This window comes from Pomacea canaliculata, linkage group LG2, assembly GCF_003073045.1.
Source record: "Pomacea canaliculata isolate SZHN2017 linkage group LG2, ASM307304v1, whole genome shotgun sequence".
NCBI classification, from domain to species: domain Eukaryota; kingdom Metazoa; phylum Mollusca; class Gastropoda; order Architaenioglossa; family Ampullariidae; genus Pomacea; species Pomacea canaliculata.
Genome location: NC_037591.1, coordinates 35,488,715 through 35,505,317, shown reverse-complemented (window position 1 = coordinate 35,505,317; position 16,603 = coordinate 35,488,715). Strand labels below are relative to the sequence as shown.

Here is a 16,603-nt window from a genome sequence, read left to right as displayed (position 1 = left end):
CATATTCAACACTCACACACACACACACACATATAAACAAACAAACCACTTCCAGTTCTGTGCTCAGTGGTTTCTGTATCTCTGTGCTGTTAGCTAGAGTTTTAACTGTTGATAATGTTCCTATCCCATTTGATCACAAAATGGATAACACGAAGCTCCAGTGTCTGTTCTTCTTGCTGCTATCTGCGCCATCTACGGGTGAGTTGTCGGTCTCAAGCTGTCACACCTCTTTTTCATCTTTTTTGCCACAATTGCAGCATAGACAGTGCAGAAATAACTGGAGAGCCATCAAGGAGGGGAAAGAAAAATATAAACATAAGGTAAAGGAGAATTTTTTAAAAGCACAGTATAAAAAGAACTGGGAGGGGACTGAGCTAATGAGTGTGCACCAGGATACACGGTGGTAAATTGAATCAGGAACGAGAGAACAAGGAGTACGCAGATAACATAAACACCTTTTGTCGCTTTGACTTCCATGTTTTACAGAGGACAGAAATAAACTGAGAGAGGCTCTTAATAATGTTTTAAAGGAGGAAAGTGGAGAGGAAGTTAACATCTTCACAGAAGAGGAGGTGCGCCGACAACTCAAAGTGTCCACTTAAAAAGAATCCGGTCTTGAAAAAACAAAACCTACTATCCGAAGAATATGTGCTGACCAACTTTCCAAATTTCTATTTATTATTATTTAACTTGCCTCTTTCAAACAGTTTGAACTAGAGTTATTATGGGAAAAAGCCTGCCCTGTAAACAGGTGCTATATTCAGATTACAACCGGCACGCTCCATGCTACATTTTGAATCGTGAACGGTCAATGTTTGGTTTGCTCACGTGACTAGCGCTTAGTCATTGCCACTTGCATCGTTCTAAGCCTTCGTGAGTGAGTGAAGGAATCTGTGATGATATACACTTTGGAGCATGTGAGTGTTCCTTTTGATGTATTTTAAATCTTATCTGAAACATTCAAACTAAACCAAGAAGAGCGTCTTTAGACAAAGAGACAGAGAGAAGAGAAAAGGAACGACAGAAGGAGGAAGGGAAAATTGGTGTTTTACGCCGAAGAGAGAGAGAGAGAGCAAAAACCTGTTTATGTTGAAACAGTCCTCACCAGGTTCCGACACAGCCTGTCCTCCCGGAAACATCGCCTGCGCACGCAATCACGCACTGCAAGCAAGTGGGGCCAATCACTACAGAACATCCGGGCACTGTTCACGCGTGGTTTCTAACGAAGCATCAAGACCAGCGGTGAACTTTATAAATATGCGCTGAATCTGTCACTGCCCAGGGTCCTGCTATATTCAGACAACCTTAGTGCATGGGCAGGTGATGGAAAATTCCATAAAATACATTATGATAAAACTAACAAAAAGGGTTTTTCTGCAAAAAACGTAGCTTTCTTACTCTTATTCCTGTTTAAAAAAAAATTCAAAAGGCTGTTGTTGTGTCAACAGGAAGTTCCACAGTTCAAACAGAAAGAATACTTTGTGTGGAAAATGAACTTTGTTGCGACTGTGTCGTGGAATGGATGTGGATCTCTCAGAGTTAATGGGCATTTCGAGTGCTTTAGAAAGCAGGATCATCACATCTTGGATACATTTGTTCAGCCGTCAGCTATCTTTCCTTGTGACATGGCCGACAATGGAGCCAATAAAGTCTCAGAGCTGCATCCTTAAGATATTCAAAACATTTGTTTCTAAATTCTATCACTGCGATATGAAATGCTGCTTTGCTGGAACTAGGAAAACGCAACTCCGAAAAGGCCAAGAACGATAAGCCGTGGGAAAAGGTCTATTCGATCCACGTGTGAATAAAAAATAAAATAAAATAAAATAAAATAAAATAAAATAAAATAAAATAAAATAAAATAAAATAAAATAAAAGGGACTTGGTTTGTCTACTGCTCTAACACAGAGGCTTGCTGCATCATGTGACCCTCACTAGCAGGTGAGCTCTAAAAGAACTGGACAGACCTATAATATATAATACAACTACTGAAGTCACCTTGAACTCCTGATGTCACAAAAAAAAAAAAAAAACCAGTGAGAATCAAGAACACATTGACATCTGCTTCGAAAAATTTTAAATCAAACAACTAAATAGTTCACAAAAAACTAATAAGCAAAATAATAAAATAGCAAAGAAAACAGGAAATTATATTTCCATTCTTCCTGATCGCGTTCAAAATTTATACGATCATCGACAGTTTGAATAGCTGTTGATTGCTTACTGACATTTACTTCCAAAACAAAATTTAGGTGTCAGGCTGTCATCTCAAATACCACGTTGTTTATTTTTTCTGTTTTTCTTTTTCCACTTTCTTCATCTAACTCATTTTTTAAACCTTAGAATATGCTGTTAACATCGTCTGACCCTGAAATCTGTCTGTATTCCTTTTTTCTCGGGGACAATCATTGCAAAAAGAAGTTAATAATACCGCGAATCACAATATATTTTGCATTGCTTTCTCTCTCTCTGCCTTTCTTTTCATCATTCTGTAAGTGCATTCATGCGTGCATGCTTTTCCCTTTGTTGCCATCATCGTCTCAGTAATTCAAGGAAGAGACACAATGGAAACAAGCGGAGTTCATATCACAAATGTTTAGCTGGCAGATCAATTTTCCCTGATCTTCGACTAGTCAGCAATGGTGCGAATAATTTATTTTTCGGAGAAGGGAGTAGAAATAATTGAAAGTAAAAGGAAGATCATACAGAGTTAGCCCACCCGATAAAAAGAAGCAGCCAAAAGGAACAAAGATGACACTGTAATGAAAAGACGGGGCAAGAAGGAGAAGAAAAATGTCTGACATACAAGTAATCAGCCAGAAAAAAAACCCGACAAAAATGCGAAAGGACAATTTTTTTTTCCTAATTATTAATACACCTTGCCTAACGTCCCGTAAAATTTTGCCCTCTCATCAAAGATCATTTTCTTTGAACTGGGAGCTAAATATATTTCTCTCGTCCCTGCGGCAGTGTAACATCAGAAACAAAGATCACTTCATGGTATTTGCATTTTGGATGAACATGCTCGCCTTAATCACGTAGACACCAATCTCGCAAAAACCGGAAGGAGATTATTAAAGGGTCTGATTGGGGTTTCCTTTCCCTCGAAGCCATCATGAATGATGTTGTCTGTGTGTATCACAAAGTGCGCGTGAGTAATTGATAAAAATGCTTTTATCCGCGTTGATCTGAAAAGATTATGTGGTTTAACTCGTAAGGTAGGCACATTTCCAAGAGCAGGTCAGGTCATGGGTTATAGACTTTGATAACAGAAGTTATTCGGACATAGGTCATGCCTAAGAGGTTGAGCAACCCGAGGTGCGAAAATGTTACAGAGTTTGACAACTTTGATATTACTAATCAGAACATTTTTGGAACTGGTCTGTCAAAACAAAGTGAAAATAAACAGCTGATAAAATTGTATTTCCCGGTCAAAAAGATAAAGATCCGAAATTTATGACTAGGGCGACATCCTTTTTCTTTGGTTTGTTAACAAAATCAACAAAAAATTTGTTAAAAGCTAATTCATAATGAGCACCATTCAGATCCACGCACCAACAAATATTTAGAAGTTTCTTTGTGTACAGAACCGTGAAAAAAGACTTACATCTTTACTGAATAGAAGATAATTTTTTTCTGACTTGGTTTAAATGTTAGGTCTCTAAAAAAGTTTTTTAAGATCAGCAATAAACATCCAAAATGTGTAAAATATTTCGGTTTATTGGAACTCTTCCCTTGTTATTAAGTTGAGAAGGACAGACACTGACAGAGGGCAGGAACCGGTGTTCAGTAGATTGCAGGCTGACTGCTAGCAGATCGAGTGTCTCGCCCCTTCTGTCTGCACTGCTGAGCCGGACAAGTAAATGATTAGTTCCACAGGACCACGTTGATCGCATTACAAGCCCCACGAACATAATAGCTACAGACATTTTTGCAGAAAGTCATCTTGCAAAGATGGGTATAGCTATAGCTACAGCGACTGGGGAGTGCTGAGTGTTGCTTGATGCAGTAAGTGGTGCAATTTTTTCTAGATAGCAAGAAAATTATTGTAGATTTAGTGTCCAGTAAATACGGGTGGGCAAGAGAATTCACGATTTTGGTGAACTCGATGGCACGCACGCATGCATAAACACTCAAAAAAATGTCTGTATATACACAGTTTTAATTGTGCAGGTGTACGATCCTATTTTTTTCTCCATTTTCTCACTGCTACACCTAACCTTATCCTAGAATTGCTAAATATTTATGTGGATGTGTAAAAACGGAAATAGCCACTAATTAAATTTGAAAAAGAGATAAACGAAATGAGAGATGAGATCGAACCTTTCTTGTAAACATATCAAGACATTAGAGAAAATGATTACAAGATACTAATAAGAGCAGTTAATGATCCTAGGGAAAGGAAATGATACCTTAAGAAACAAAGAAAATTAATGAAAATTAGAAAAGTAAGGTAACCGAACTGATGACTAAGAAAATGATTAAATAGATGGATGGATCGAAGGCATGATGGAAAGGTAGGAAAGTTAGAAGAAGAAAAAGAATAAGCCGAATGTGATGGAAGGAGCCAAGTCTGGTATGTTGAAGGATGAATGGGTCTAGACTCCACCAGTATAAAGATATAAATAGCTAAAGTATGGAAACCTCGCTGAAATGTGGACAGTGCTGTCATAGATGAAGCATCGCCACTTGAGAGAAGCTAATAAGCATCTCTGGGTCTCTACCCACAACCGGTGTTTACCAAGCCAACATGGTTTACAGACAGTGCCCCACTAACTTCATGCCTGGTCTTTGCTGCTTGCACAAAACCCACAGACAACTTTTGTCTACGATTGATCTCTGTGCTCTGCTGGGAGTCCAGAAAAAAATTATCCATTTATCAGAAACAAGCTTGGAGTTAAACAGTGGTGAATGGGTTACTATGCTCCATACTCATAATACAATACATACAGTACATACAGCATAAACCACATTTCACAGACCAAACAAGCAGGAAGACACATCTAGCTCCAATCGCATCCAACAAACGGTTCAATTTGCAGTGGAGTTCACGCAAAAGTCCGCTAAGTACCAAAAGGTCAAAGGGCAAAGAACAGTCAGTGTCGATCGCTTAATCTCCATCTCGAAATAGATTCCAAGCCATCGACAGGGGTCAAAGGTGCACCACAATCCAAACCCACGACGGCAGGCACTATAAAAACCCACACCAACGACAAGACCAACACAAGAAGACGTCAGATAAGACAAACATACGACAGAACGCAGCGCCCTCCAGCCGGCTAGGCAAAGGGACATCACTTTATCCACGAACACGCTGACAAATACATGGATCGGGTATAACACCCATCAACCATTAATATGATCTGGTCATAATTAATAAATTACTATCTCGCCCAGTGTGATTATGTAATAATTATGTAATAACACCCACATTTTATATTCAGGTCTAACATTATCTCTCGGTAGCCATCCACCATGATCAACAAAAGCATGTGACAAAACTATTTACATTTCAGGCAGATCGTTTGCAGCGGGTTTTGAGCATCCTTTCGGGCGAAAAAGCTTCCAGTTCACTTAATTTTTAAGCGTTAATAGCCAACGCCAACTTTGAGTGAAAGGACATCGCGGAAAGAGGGACAAAGCGCGCAAGGGGAATGTATCCACGGCAAGGAGGATGAAAGAGTTACGTTCTCTTTAGTTTAGGCATCAACTCGCGTTCCTACTGTCAGGTCTGACGGCCATTCTGGTTTGTTACATTTGTGAAACAGCCTACAGCCAGCTTTTCAAAAGTGTTCAATGACTCCAGGCGAGGTGATCCAAACAGGATGACATCAACTTTCTGACTCACAGTAATGTTTGTGACTGCCTCCCAATAAGTCGCTGTTTACTTAAAAAATGAAATAATAAACAAATTTTAGCGTTTTGCAGGAAGTACTAAAAGATTAATATATGATCTTATACGATTTTACAACGGACTGTTAAAAACACGACCGCACTATTTTCGCGGAACTAATGAATCTACTTTTCTATTAGTACTTTTCCTAAAATAAATATTAAACCTATTAACCCTGTTATCAAAGCCAATTAAACTATTTGATGCAAGTAAGAGACATTTCCTATGTGTTTTTTAATTTTATTATTTATCAAGGGAGAATGTGATTTTCTGATCTTTCTGGAACCTTTTACTGACACCTCAGAACAGAGAATGGATGTTTCTTTATCTGACCTTTTGTAAATCGATGTCAAGGCTAACGCTGTGCTTATTATATAAATATTTTTCTGACACTTCATACATATAAGAATTAGTTCAATAATTACAAAAAAGATAATAAATGACTTATAACGAACCTTGTGTCCAGACAACCCCGTCTACCTGAACTCATGGGTGTGTCCTTGGAAACAGGAGAGACAAGCTACACCCAAGCTTCATCATTTTGTAGCTTTCCGACAAGTAGCTGCTCACGAAAGCAAAAAAGCACATAACAGATTGGAGGATTTTTCTCTGCCTTTTCCGATCTTCTTTTCTGAGGTTCTTTGTCTATGTTGACAGGGAGACCCGTGCGTAGCTGGGTGTTCACAGGTCTTTGCGGTGATCAACTTCAACCAGCAACATCGTGTTCTCCATTACATCTCAAAAATGTCTGGCTGTCTTGATCACAGCAGCGGAATTCTGTCTTTATTGCTTTTAAATTGAGAGAATCTGGAAGCTAATGATCAAAAACCAGGCTGATGACATTACTGAATGGTGTAAAGCTTTTTTTTTTATTCCATGAATTGGGAATCAGGAATATAAAAATTTAATAGTTTTAGTTTGTGAGCCCAAGCTAATACTGTCTTGCATATGCGTGAGTCGTGCATCATGATCTGGAAGAGGAGACAGTACGTGCGTGAATCCGTTACTGTCAATATTCCATTCTTTGAAAAAAAAAATCCCCCAGACACTGACTTATCATCGCCAGCGACACTTTCCATTCCTCACCCGCCTGTTTCTCTATTACAGCCTGTCTCGCTCACAGAAACTACCTTCATTCCCCCGCATGGACCCTCCATTCTTCTGTCTCCTGCATATGCGATGCTCGCAGCATCCAAGCATCTCCCCTTGAATTCGCCCAGTTAATCTCTCATGCTGGCCTCTATAAAGCCACTTGTTAGGTGCCGCAGTGGCCGGAATACTGAGCTGACGTGTATGAACGCCGCCAAGAAATTACTCCTCTCTGATTTTATTTCTGGAGTTCAGCTTGGCGCAGACTGCGGCACAATCTCGTGTCGGATCCACGTTTCCGCTGACTCTTCTTGGTTAAAGGGGAATATTAGCTTTCGTGTGTGCACTGCATCAGTGGGCGTACATAGTGGGGAAGCAAAGTGCAGGCAAAACTGCTAGCTTTCTTTCCGTCTCTTTAATCTTCTTCATTTTGTGTGTGCGAGCGCGTGCGTGCGTGCGTGCGTGCGTGTGCGTGTGTGTGTGTGAATGTCTTTAATGATACTGAGTACTGATGAAGAGATTGGTAGTGTAACGATTTGATTCATCATGTAAAGTCCTTTTCGCATCTCAGAGAGCATTGAAATATTTAAAATGCGCCGAGAAGGTCGAGAAGCTTCCCTGACGAAAATATTGCAGTACAATTATTCCAAAGTAGGGATGCACGAACTTCCCGTCTTCTTGCCAAATATAAATACACACATAACTGGTTTAAATGAATACAGATGAGATCACGTTTATTTATTTATTTTTTTCTAAACAAAGTCCCTCGTCTCTGGCATTATTGGAAGCGAAATGAGAGAAAAGAGCTGATTTCTAAAATTGAAAGAAAAAATTGTTTATTCGTTGATTTGAACAGTTCTGTTTTATCCGACAGACAATCTGCCAGATGAAACAAATAACGAGATGCTTGCAGAAAATCAGATATACAGCTACAGACTGATAAATAAAGGAAAGCCATGATCTGGATTAGCTGTCGTATACATCCATACTAAAGTGATTGCTGCCCCTTGACCGCAAACTCTCTTTTCTGTTGGAAAGCTGAGTCTACTATCAAAAACAGAAGCTTGGACTCACCTAGGGCTCAATTCTCGTCTCTCATCATCGTCTTCCAGTTTCCAGCGATCCGCCAGACGTGAAGACCGCTCACGCCTTTCGTGACCCGAGCGATGCGCGTGCGAGGGCAGGCGGCAGCATTTACGTCATGATGGATGCTGGAAGTGCTTTCCTCTCTCCCACTAATTTCAAGGGTTAGTCCTCACCGAGTCTGTGCGACAATTAGCATCTGCGTTCTGCACAGGAAGCGTATCTTTACCCCAAATATTGCAACACGTCGCTCTGCCAGCGCCCCCTACCATTTGGCTGTCTCCTAGGGGAAGTAATTTTTATGCAAACTTAACGAAGGCGGCGACAGTTGTGGGCCAGTCACGGAAGTAATCCGCTTGGCCGATTTGTGCTCCTCGGCGCGAGACGTTGACATGTGACCCGGGGCATTAGCCGACAGGTAATGTAGCATCTACACAGACAGGAAGGCAGCTGTTTAGAAATTCTATTCCTGTTGGTAGCTGCTCGATAGTCGAGGAGGGACAGCAATAAACTCTAGGACACCGTGTGTCTCCTTTCCATTTGCTTACACATAAAATAAACACGATTAAAAGTCGCGCAAGAACTTTCTTAAACAGATTATTACTTTGTAAACATGCTGAATTTTTTCTTTCTTTCTGAATATGGTTTTTATTCTTAATCGAATGATCCATTAACAACCGTGAGGTCATATAAGTAATAATTCTTAAGCAGTGCAACTCTTTTTGACAATATATTTTTCTTCTGAATGTAGGAGTTCATTCCCTAGAAGAGTAGCTTGTTCTTCTATAAAAAAATGTTTAAATATAAGTGCAAGAGCAGGTGTTGGTGAACAGAAAACATTTAAAATAAAGTTTCAACTTGACAGGAATGAGTTCACTTGTGAGTGCACAAAAGACAAATATATATATAATAAAGAGAGACAAAGGACAGTGGAAGATTTTTGAAAAGGCGACAGACTTACTAACGCATAGTTATACTCAAAATATCTGAAGGATGTCACGAGCAAAGATCACAGAACCTTTTTGTAGGTAAATCAGTGACATCTTCTCTTGGTGACATTTACATCAAGGAAAGCAAACTGTTTTAGGAAGAACTTCTCTACTCCCCTTCCACAGCCTCAACAGCAGATTGTTTCTCTTATAAGAAAACTTCCGGTCTGTGAGCAACCCCTACTTTACAGTCTCCGCATAACTTTCCCCAAATTCATGGTAAAATAGAAGCACATTGAAGAGCTGACGTCCCTAATCCAGCAGTTATCCGACCTGAACAAGCGGTTATCTCCCATGTAAATTTCCTCGAAGGTGTCAGGATCAAGGATGATGCATGGCCATCTTGCTTACAGCGACAAAGCCGGTTGGGGAAAATTAAAAAAAAGAAATAAAAAGAAGAAGAATCCACAGCCAGCTGCAGCCCGACATCACATCATTTTTCACAACAAACTTCGCAACAAACAGTTTCATGACCTTTCAGCAACTAGGTTGCTGGCGCCATCTGGATCGTATCGTCTTCTAGGTAAGTCTTCTTTAACTAGCTCAGGTTAAGCCTGGCGACTGTATTGAACTCACATGATTGGAGGAGATCAATACATCAAGCAACATATCAAGCAGAAAGACCGACAGCTAAGCAGTTTCATAAACATTTGAAGCTAAACTAGTTGCGATTATGTAAAGAAGGATTTTCATTGACAGTAATAAGGCAGCACACAATTTCATCTAACTAAAGTACAAATTAAAGGCACCTAAAATTCTCTGACACATCTTGTATCGAAACCCTATTTATCTCCAAAAATTTTAACACAGATAAAAAATATGTAACAGACAATTTACGGCATAAATCCATATCTGTTTAATTCTTTCCTCTCTCTCTTCCTTATCTCGGACCACAAATCTTTCCTTTCCTTGATCGAAAGAAGTTGTTGGTGCAGAAGCTTGACCCCCAAGGTACTGATTGCAAAGAAAAGCGTTGAAATGTCTAGTGGAGCTCAGCAAGGCTTAAACCGATTGTGATGTCGATACCGAGACCTCCCCAGCAGGGCAAAGTCTTAGAAGGAATCAGACAGGATTTCAGCCTAATTGGAAAAGAATGAAATGATCTAAAGGTAATGCACATTATTTTCTTACTTAAGATTAAAGGTCCGAATTTTGGAAACGCTTAGTTTGCAAATCTTTTACTTACTTCTTTGTTAGGAATTACATATTACATGTGTGTGTGTTGTTTGTGTGTGTGTGTGTGTGTGCGCGCGCGTGTGTGTGTTTTAGTGGATTTATCCAAGGTTTAACAAGAACTACCAAGAACCCTCACTAAGACAGATCAGTACAAGACCTCAGTCATCGAGGGCAGAATTGGCCATCTTCTCAATGCTGTACTTAACCGATGGACTAACGGCAAAGACCCATACAACGTCCAGCTCAAGACCGACAATAACATCCTTCAAAACAACTCAGCTACAAAAAGGACTTTTAAACCGTTGGACTACAGAAATAAAGTTGGTAACACAGACAAATGTTTAGTACTTGTAAGGTTTGGGGGCAGACTTCATCCAATAACTCTTGTAGGTTATGAATTCTTCAATTTGCATTCACGGAAATGCTTGACAGTAATCTATGAAAAATGTCCTGTTCGCGTACATTTTGATCAGATAAGTGTCTTCCTAGAGTTAAAGCGGACTTTGATTGCGCATCCCTCTCCTGATCAGGTTGTCTTTTGTGAACCGTTTGGCAGTCCTACCGAAATCTCTTAAACAATTGTTGCCTCCCGCCTTCCTGCAATCCCAAACTCCGTGGTCAGTTTTATGCACGTGTCCTTCTCAATCAGTTTGAAGACTTTCTTCATAATTAACCTTTTACCTTTTGCTTGCTCAATCTTTAATATTCGATCTCTTATTCTGACCGCGAGTCGAGCCACGTGACCCGAAGATGGAGAACGTTCGATGAGCCCTGCTCTCACGTTCGACTTGAGCTTGTCTCTTAACATTATCTAGTTTTGCGATCATGCACTTCCGTTCGTTTCTTTATTATTTCCAGCAAGCTCCTCTCCTTCGTTCTATATTTAATTCCCTATACCGTATATCATCCTTGACCAATCTGCTTCCAAAAGGAAATCATCTAATGCTTTGTTACATTACATTCTCTGTCAATCACTCTTTTCTCGTGCTTTTTTCACAAACATTGAGATATTATATCAATAATGCACACGTAAATGTAAACTTACATTATAATTAATTGAATATTAGTAACGAAATGTATTGTATGAGGGTTTTTTCACTTAATCTTAAAAGATAAACTAATGAAGAAATAAAAGTGCAGAAAAATTTTGGGTTTTTATTTTAGTATTACTTGAAAAAAATGTTAAAGTTAATTCTGTTTTACCCATAATAGCACGGTTAAAGTCACCTTCTGCAGGTCGATTACAAATTTGTTACAGCGAGTAGAGCAGCAATTTTGCGGGTAAAGCAGCCCGGGGTTAGTAAGGATTCTACGATGCCGAGTTCTTTTGAGAGTCTCTGTTTTCCTTTCAGTCACAGCAGTCGCACAGCAGGGAGGACAGTTCTAAGGGCTGAGGGTTAGGCATGACAGGCTGAAAGAGTTTCAAGCTGACATTTCAACATGTCCAGCCCCTAGTCAAGCCTCCAGCACTTTAGAACTAACTTCGTCGCTTCCGGACAACTCTACATACAGAAAGAAAAATACTTTAAATCCTTGAAAACAGCACAAGGCTGAAAAAGATTCAAGCACAGATCGCTCTTTTCAAGATGGAAAATAAGTTCGTCTGATAAATATGAATATCAACCCCTCTCACACACACAATCACACTTTACATACATTCACATACACTCGCACAAACACACACTCTAAACCAGATACACACGCTCTCTCTCTCTCTCTCTCTTGATCGTTGGTTTTTCTGGAGACCGTTGATGACCATAACTTTACAAAAAAAAATAAATTAAATAAACTAAAAATTAAGTGACTGTGATGATAGGTCTAGAGGTCGTGGGTGAGATCACTAATAAGTTGTTCCTAGTAAGGTTTCCACGGGGCGAGCTGGAGGATGACTTTGGTCTTCTTGGTCCTGATGGTCAGACCAAACTCGTCACATGCCGCTGACAAGCTGCCTCCATCATACTGGGGTTTAGAGCTCAGTCATCTGTCACCAGCAGATACCTGTCTGGAAAAGTCTGGTTACTGCCTTTAGTCTCCGAAGACTGAACAGTTGTCCCTGTCATCGCCAGCAGTCACCTAAGGCATCCACCATCATGACGAAGAAGACAATACTTAAGAAGTGGGCTGTGAGATGTCTTAAAGGACACGACAAGCTTCCACACCATCTCCCCATCCCCTTCAACCAACACACACAGATCGAGAGAGAGAGAGGAAGAAAGAGAGAGTCAATGTGTATACTTATGTACTTGAAATTTTCCACCATCACCATGGCTATCACTGACATTGCTGTAATAATTCATCCATCTTGGGACATACATAAACTTTACGAGTTTCAAATCTGTTAGAACTTGAAGAAGCTGAGGGAAAAAAAATAATATTCAATTTGAAAACTCTCATGTCCAGTTAAGGTTCAAAGCAGCCTGATATTTTTTACTCTGTTATTTATGTCGCTGCAAGATCAATATCTTTTTTCCTTCTCTTCATCAACTTCTTTGGAGCAATTTCCGGATGACATCTTTTCTTTGAGTAGATAGCCGGCTTTAAGAAATCCGACATAAGTAAATTAATTATTCTCGTTGGCTCGAAGGAGTCTGACACTTGATCTTATTAGAAGATTATACTTTTTACAGCAAAACAGAATGGATCGCGTATTTGCAGTTTAAAGATTGCTAATATCCAGGGACTGGACCAGTTCTCCTCCATTCTTTTAGTGTGTGTGTGTGTGTGAAAGTGTGTGTGTGAGAAAGTGTGTGTAAAGTGTGTTTTTTAGTGTTAAAGAAAAAAGTGACAGTAAAAGACACTCGAGGACGCAAGCACTATAGACAAGTGATAGACAGGGCTTTTGCCAGTAGCGAGAAAGACTGAGAAAAGGAGAGAATAACGGCCAGCCTCAGCCTCAACTAATGAAACATGACATTGCTCCGTCATTTTGCCCCTCCATTAGTTTTATTCTTTTCAGCTCAACAGAGAAGCAATTTTGCAATGTGGTAACCCTTCCATTCGTCACTGGGACTCGCATTGAAGAGAGTGTTGAATGGAATAAAAAGATTTCTACAACGAGAGGAACAAATTACTTGAGTGCATTACTTCTTCAAACCTGTTAGTGCCGGCCTAATCCAAGCAAATAACTCAGGTTTTTCTCTTTTGCAAATCATGACACGTTGCTTTAGTTTTTTCTTTTTTTGTTTTTTTTGTTGGTGGGTCACAACAGAAACAAAAAACCAACTTTTCTGTAACAGCAGTAAATCAGGTTGTCTCTTTTTTATCTCTGTAATTTTTTTTCTTAAAGTTTTTTTTTTTAGATTATGTGGTACAAAAATTAATCATTAACGTAAGACATATAATTTATAATTTCATATTTTGTTTTTCCATTTTGGCAAATATTTTTAATATCTAACAACTGGCTTTTTTCTAGTCAGAGTGGTGTCAGCTCTTGCATCTCTCGTTGTTGCCATGTGCACAGTTTCTTGCCAGATAATTTTTCAACCACTTGAGCTGAACATGTCCCTTATTTCTTGTTTGTTTGTTTGTTTTTGTCTGATCAGTTTAATTTCCAAGAAAGTGGCAGGGAAGGTCGACAGCATCTTTTCATTCTTCATGAATTTTTTTGGTCCTACCTTATTAAGTTTGACGAGTCTGTGTTGTCAGAGCCCATGCATCCTCTGCATGTTGAATCATCGCATCTACATCCCCAATTACATGCTGGTCAAGGGACGTAACCGACAGCATCCCCAACTGTCTGAGTTACCCCGACCTGGCGCCGCCATGCTGTGCCCTCGCCTGCGGAGATAACTGTTGGCATCTCTCTGTCTCTCCCAGCCCTTGTCGAGCCTTCAACATTGATCTGAGGTATCGTATGCGAGCTGTCGCGGGCAGCGTCTACATCCTCCTCATTTGCAGTCGTCTGTTGCATGAGGACGAGGGTTGAGAACGGGTATCGTGTGAGAGGGCTCGAGGGGCTAGGCTGCCGTCAAGCAAACTAACGGTTCTTACTCCGCGATTATGTGCTCAGATGACTACTGCATCTCCTCTATATCAGTTTCGCGCTTGCTTTGTTCGAAACGATTACCCTCACCAACCCTCTTAAAAGTGACAAATGCCACACTTTGAAAGGTGAGCTTAGGGTTCTGTCCTGTTTCTTGGAGTAATCAGTAAATAACCCACCCCCCTTACTTAGAGCACCTTTGTTTTACATCTTTCTTTTAAAGATTTGACCGAAAAGACAATGGTGGTAGCTGTTGTAACGAAAACAGACTAAAGTAGCAGCGCTTCCTCGATGACAATGAATAAAAATTACAACAATAATAAGAGCATTTATACAGCTCCTTTCTCCAGAATCAGCAGGACTCAAAACATTTTACATACAGGCAAACAAGCACACACCCTTTTAGGTAGGAGATCAGATATATATTCATAAACGTGCACACAAGCATGAATACAGATACACGCGCGCACACTGAAGGAAACTGTAGCTTTTAGAGGAACCCAAAGACAATGAGACATATAAACAAGTGTCGCACCCATAGAGAGGGGTGTGTCGGAGCCGGGATACGAACCCAGAACAACTGAGTCTCACTGGCGTAGAGGCAAGCACGTTATCCACTGCACTACGACCTTACTCACAGGAAAGTAAAGGTATTGTCGGAATATTACAGGAGCATTAGAGGAGTTAAATATACGGATATTTTCAGGATTATTATAGGAATAGAGTATTCCGGTGCTGCTTGTGGTACTTAAGAGATTTATTTATACAATTGCCTAACTAATAACGAGGGACGTGCGCACAAAGAGTAGCTTAACAGACATTTATTACCTAAGATTACTGAGCAATAGGAGGAAATACCAGTGGTCAATATGGACAGAGAGGATGGTTATGGTGGATACGGTGCTGATGGTCATAGCAGGATAACTACGACATAAAGGGGCAAAGAGCACAAATAAAATAAACTTGGAGTAAGAGACAGAGAGAGGATGGGTGTCTAATTCCTTTTGCACGTAGACACATTCTCTAATTACAACCAGGATGCATTAGGTTACAACATTAAGTAAGCAGATAGTAGGCATCTGCCGTTATTATCTAGTAAAAAAGACTCATAATCGGTTTATTGTAAAATAAGATGTATGTTGCGATTGCAAGTGTAAAGTCTTGGATGACAGAATTTGATGTTATCTCCAAACTCTTTGTTCCAAGCACTTGATAGAAAGACATAGAGAGAAAGATGCACAAAAGACATCAGGGAGAACTAGGAAAGAGTGAGAGATGAACAAAAGAGAGATGCTAGCTATGAGGTAAGGCTGACGAAAATAGTGTCTTCTCCCTTTTTCTCTGTCTGTCTCATGTAAACTGTCCTCGATTCCTATATGTTGCTTTCCAGTTTAATGTGTCTTTGTAAGTCTCATGATCGAATCAATAAGGACAAAAAAGTTTGCTGAGACTTAGCAAGTTCAGTGATGACGTATTGACACTATATTTTGCAGATATCTTCATCTTGTGAAATATGTTCGGCGTTTGAAAGCCTCTTCTTTCCCTGCGTCGAAACTTTTCTCTTGGGCCTGCAAATGTCTCGACCTAATTCTGAGTTATTCACTGTTCCTATGGTCGATGCATTGAAGTGAAGAAGAACTTCTCGTGATACTTTTTCAGAATAATTTTTTTCTCTCTCTGTATCACCCAGCAAACAAGATTTACTTCCCCACCCAATTTGCAATACGGCGGCAACAAAGAACTTTGACAGTCTGCTGGAAGAGCTGTTGTCCTCAATGCTAATGTTCCTGGGCAAGTGCATGCTGAACACGTCCTTGAACAAGATTGCCATCAGGTGATTGTATGTAGGATTCTGGATGTTTCCTGTTTATATATGCTTATGGTCCTTGTGCTTACGATCTGTTGATTTTTGTATAGATGCTGCTGTGCACTTTTTCTACCTTGTCTACAGATGTCTTCCAGTGTTTGTTCGAAAACTTGTCTACGGTTTATTTGGGTATATCTCAGTGTCTATTGAGTACCTTCTACAAGGTCTTCGGTAATGCAGATGAGGTCAAAATTGATGGTTAAAAAAAGACAGAATGTGACTAGAGAAAGTTTTTTGAGGTGACATTTGTTTCTGATAAAGTATCTTCTAGGAAGTGATCTGGACCTAAAAATCTTCTGAACAAAACCTAGGCAGCATAAATATTTAATAGCATGCGACCCTTTCAACCCCGTCTACAAGTTTGCGATTTCGAAGTTCTCTTATAGGAAATGTCATGAAAATGTTGAAGGTAAGGTAAATGGACACTCGTGCAGAGTCGATTGCTTTATCATACCATGACATGCCCTTTCAAAAACCAGTGCACTGATTTAAAAAAAAATGAGAATTTGAGAAAAGTACTGCCA

At 39.8% G+C, this 16,603-nt stretch overlaps 1 protein-coding gene across 3 annotated transcripts in view; it reads right to left on the bottom strand.

The window, feature by feature from the left end:
• LOC112557287 (sex peptide receptor-like) overlaps window positions 1-16,603 on the bottom strand; it is a 149,781-nt gene that overhangs the window by 109,918 nt on the left and 23,260 nt on the right. Inside the window, exon 1 of one of the 3 annotated variants that reach the window (XM_025227052.1) lies at window positions 8,057-8,627. The exons of the other annotated variants lie outside the window; for them this stretch is intronic. The gene's annotated coding sequence lies outside the window, so the exon portion shown is untranslated. Of the gene's footprint in view, window positions 1-8,056; window positions 8,628-16,603 lie in introns of those variants that run through there. 3 annotated transcript variants of the gene reach the window in all.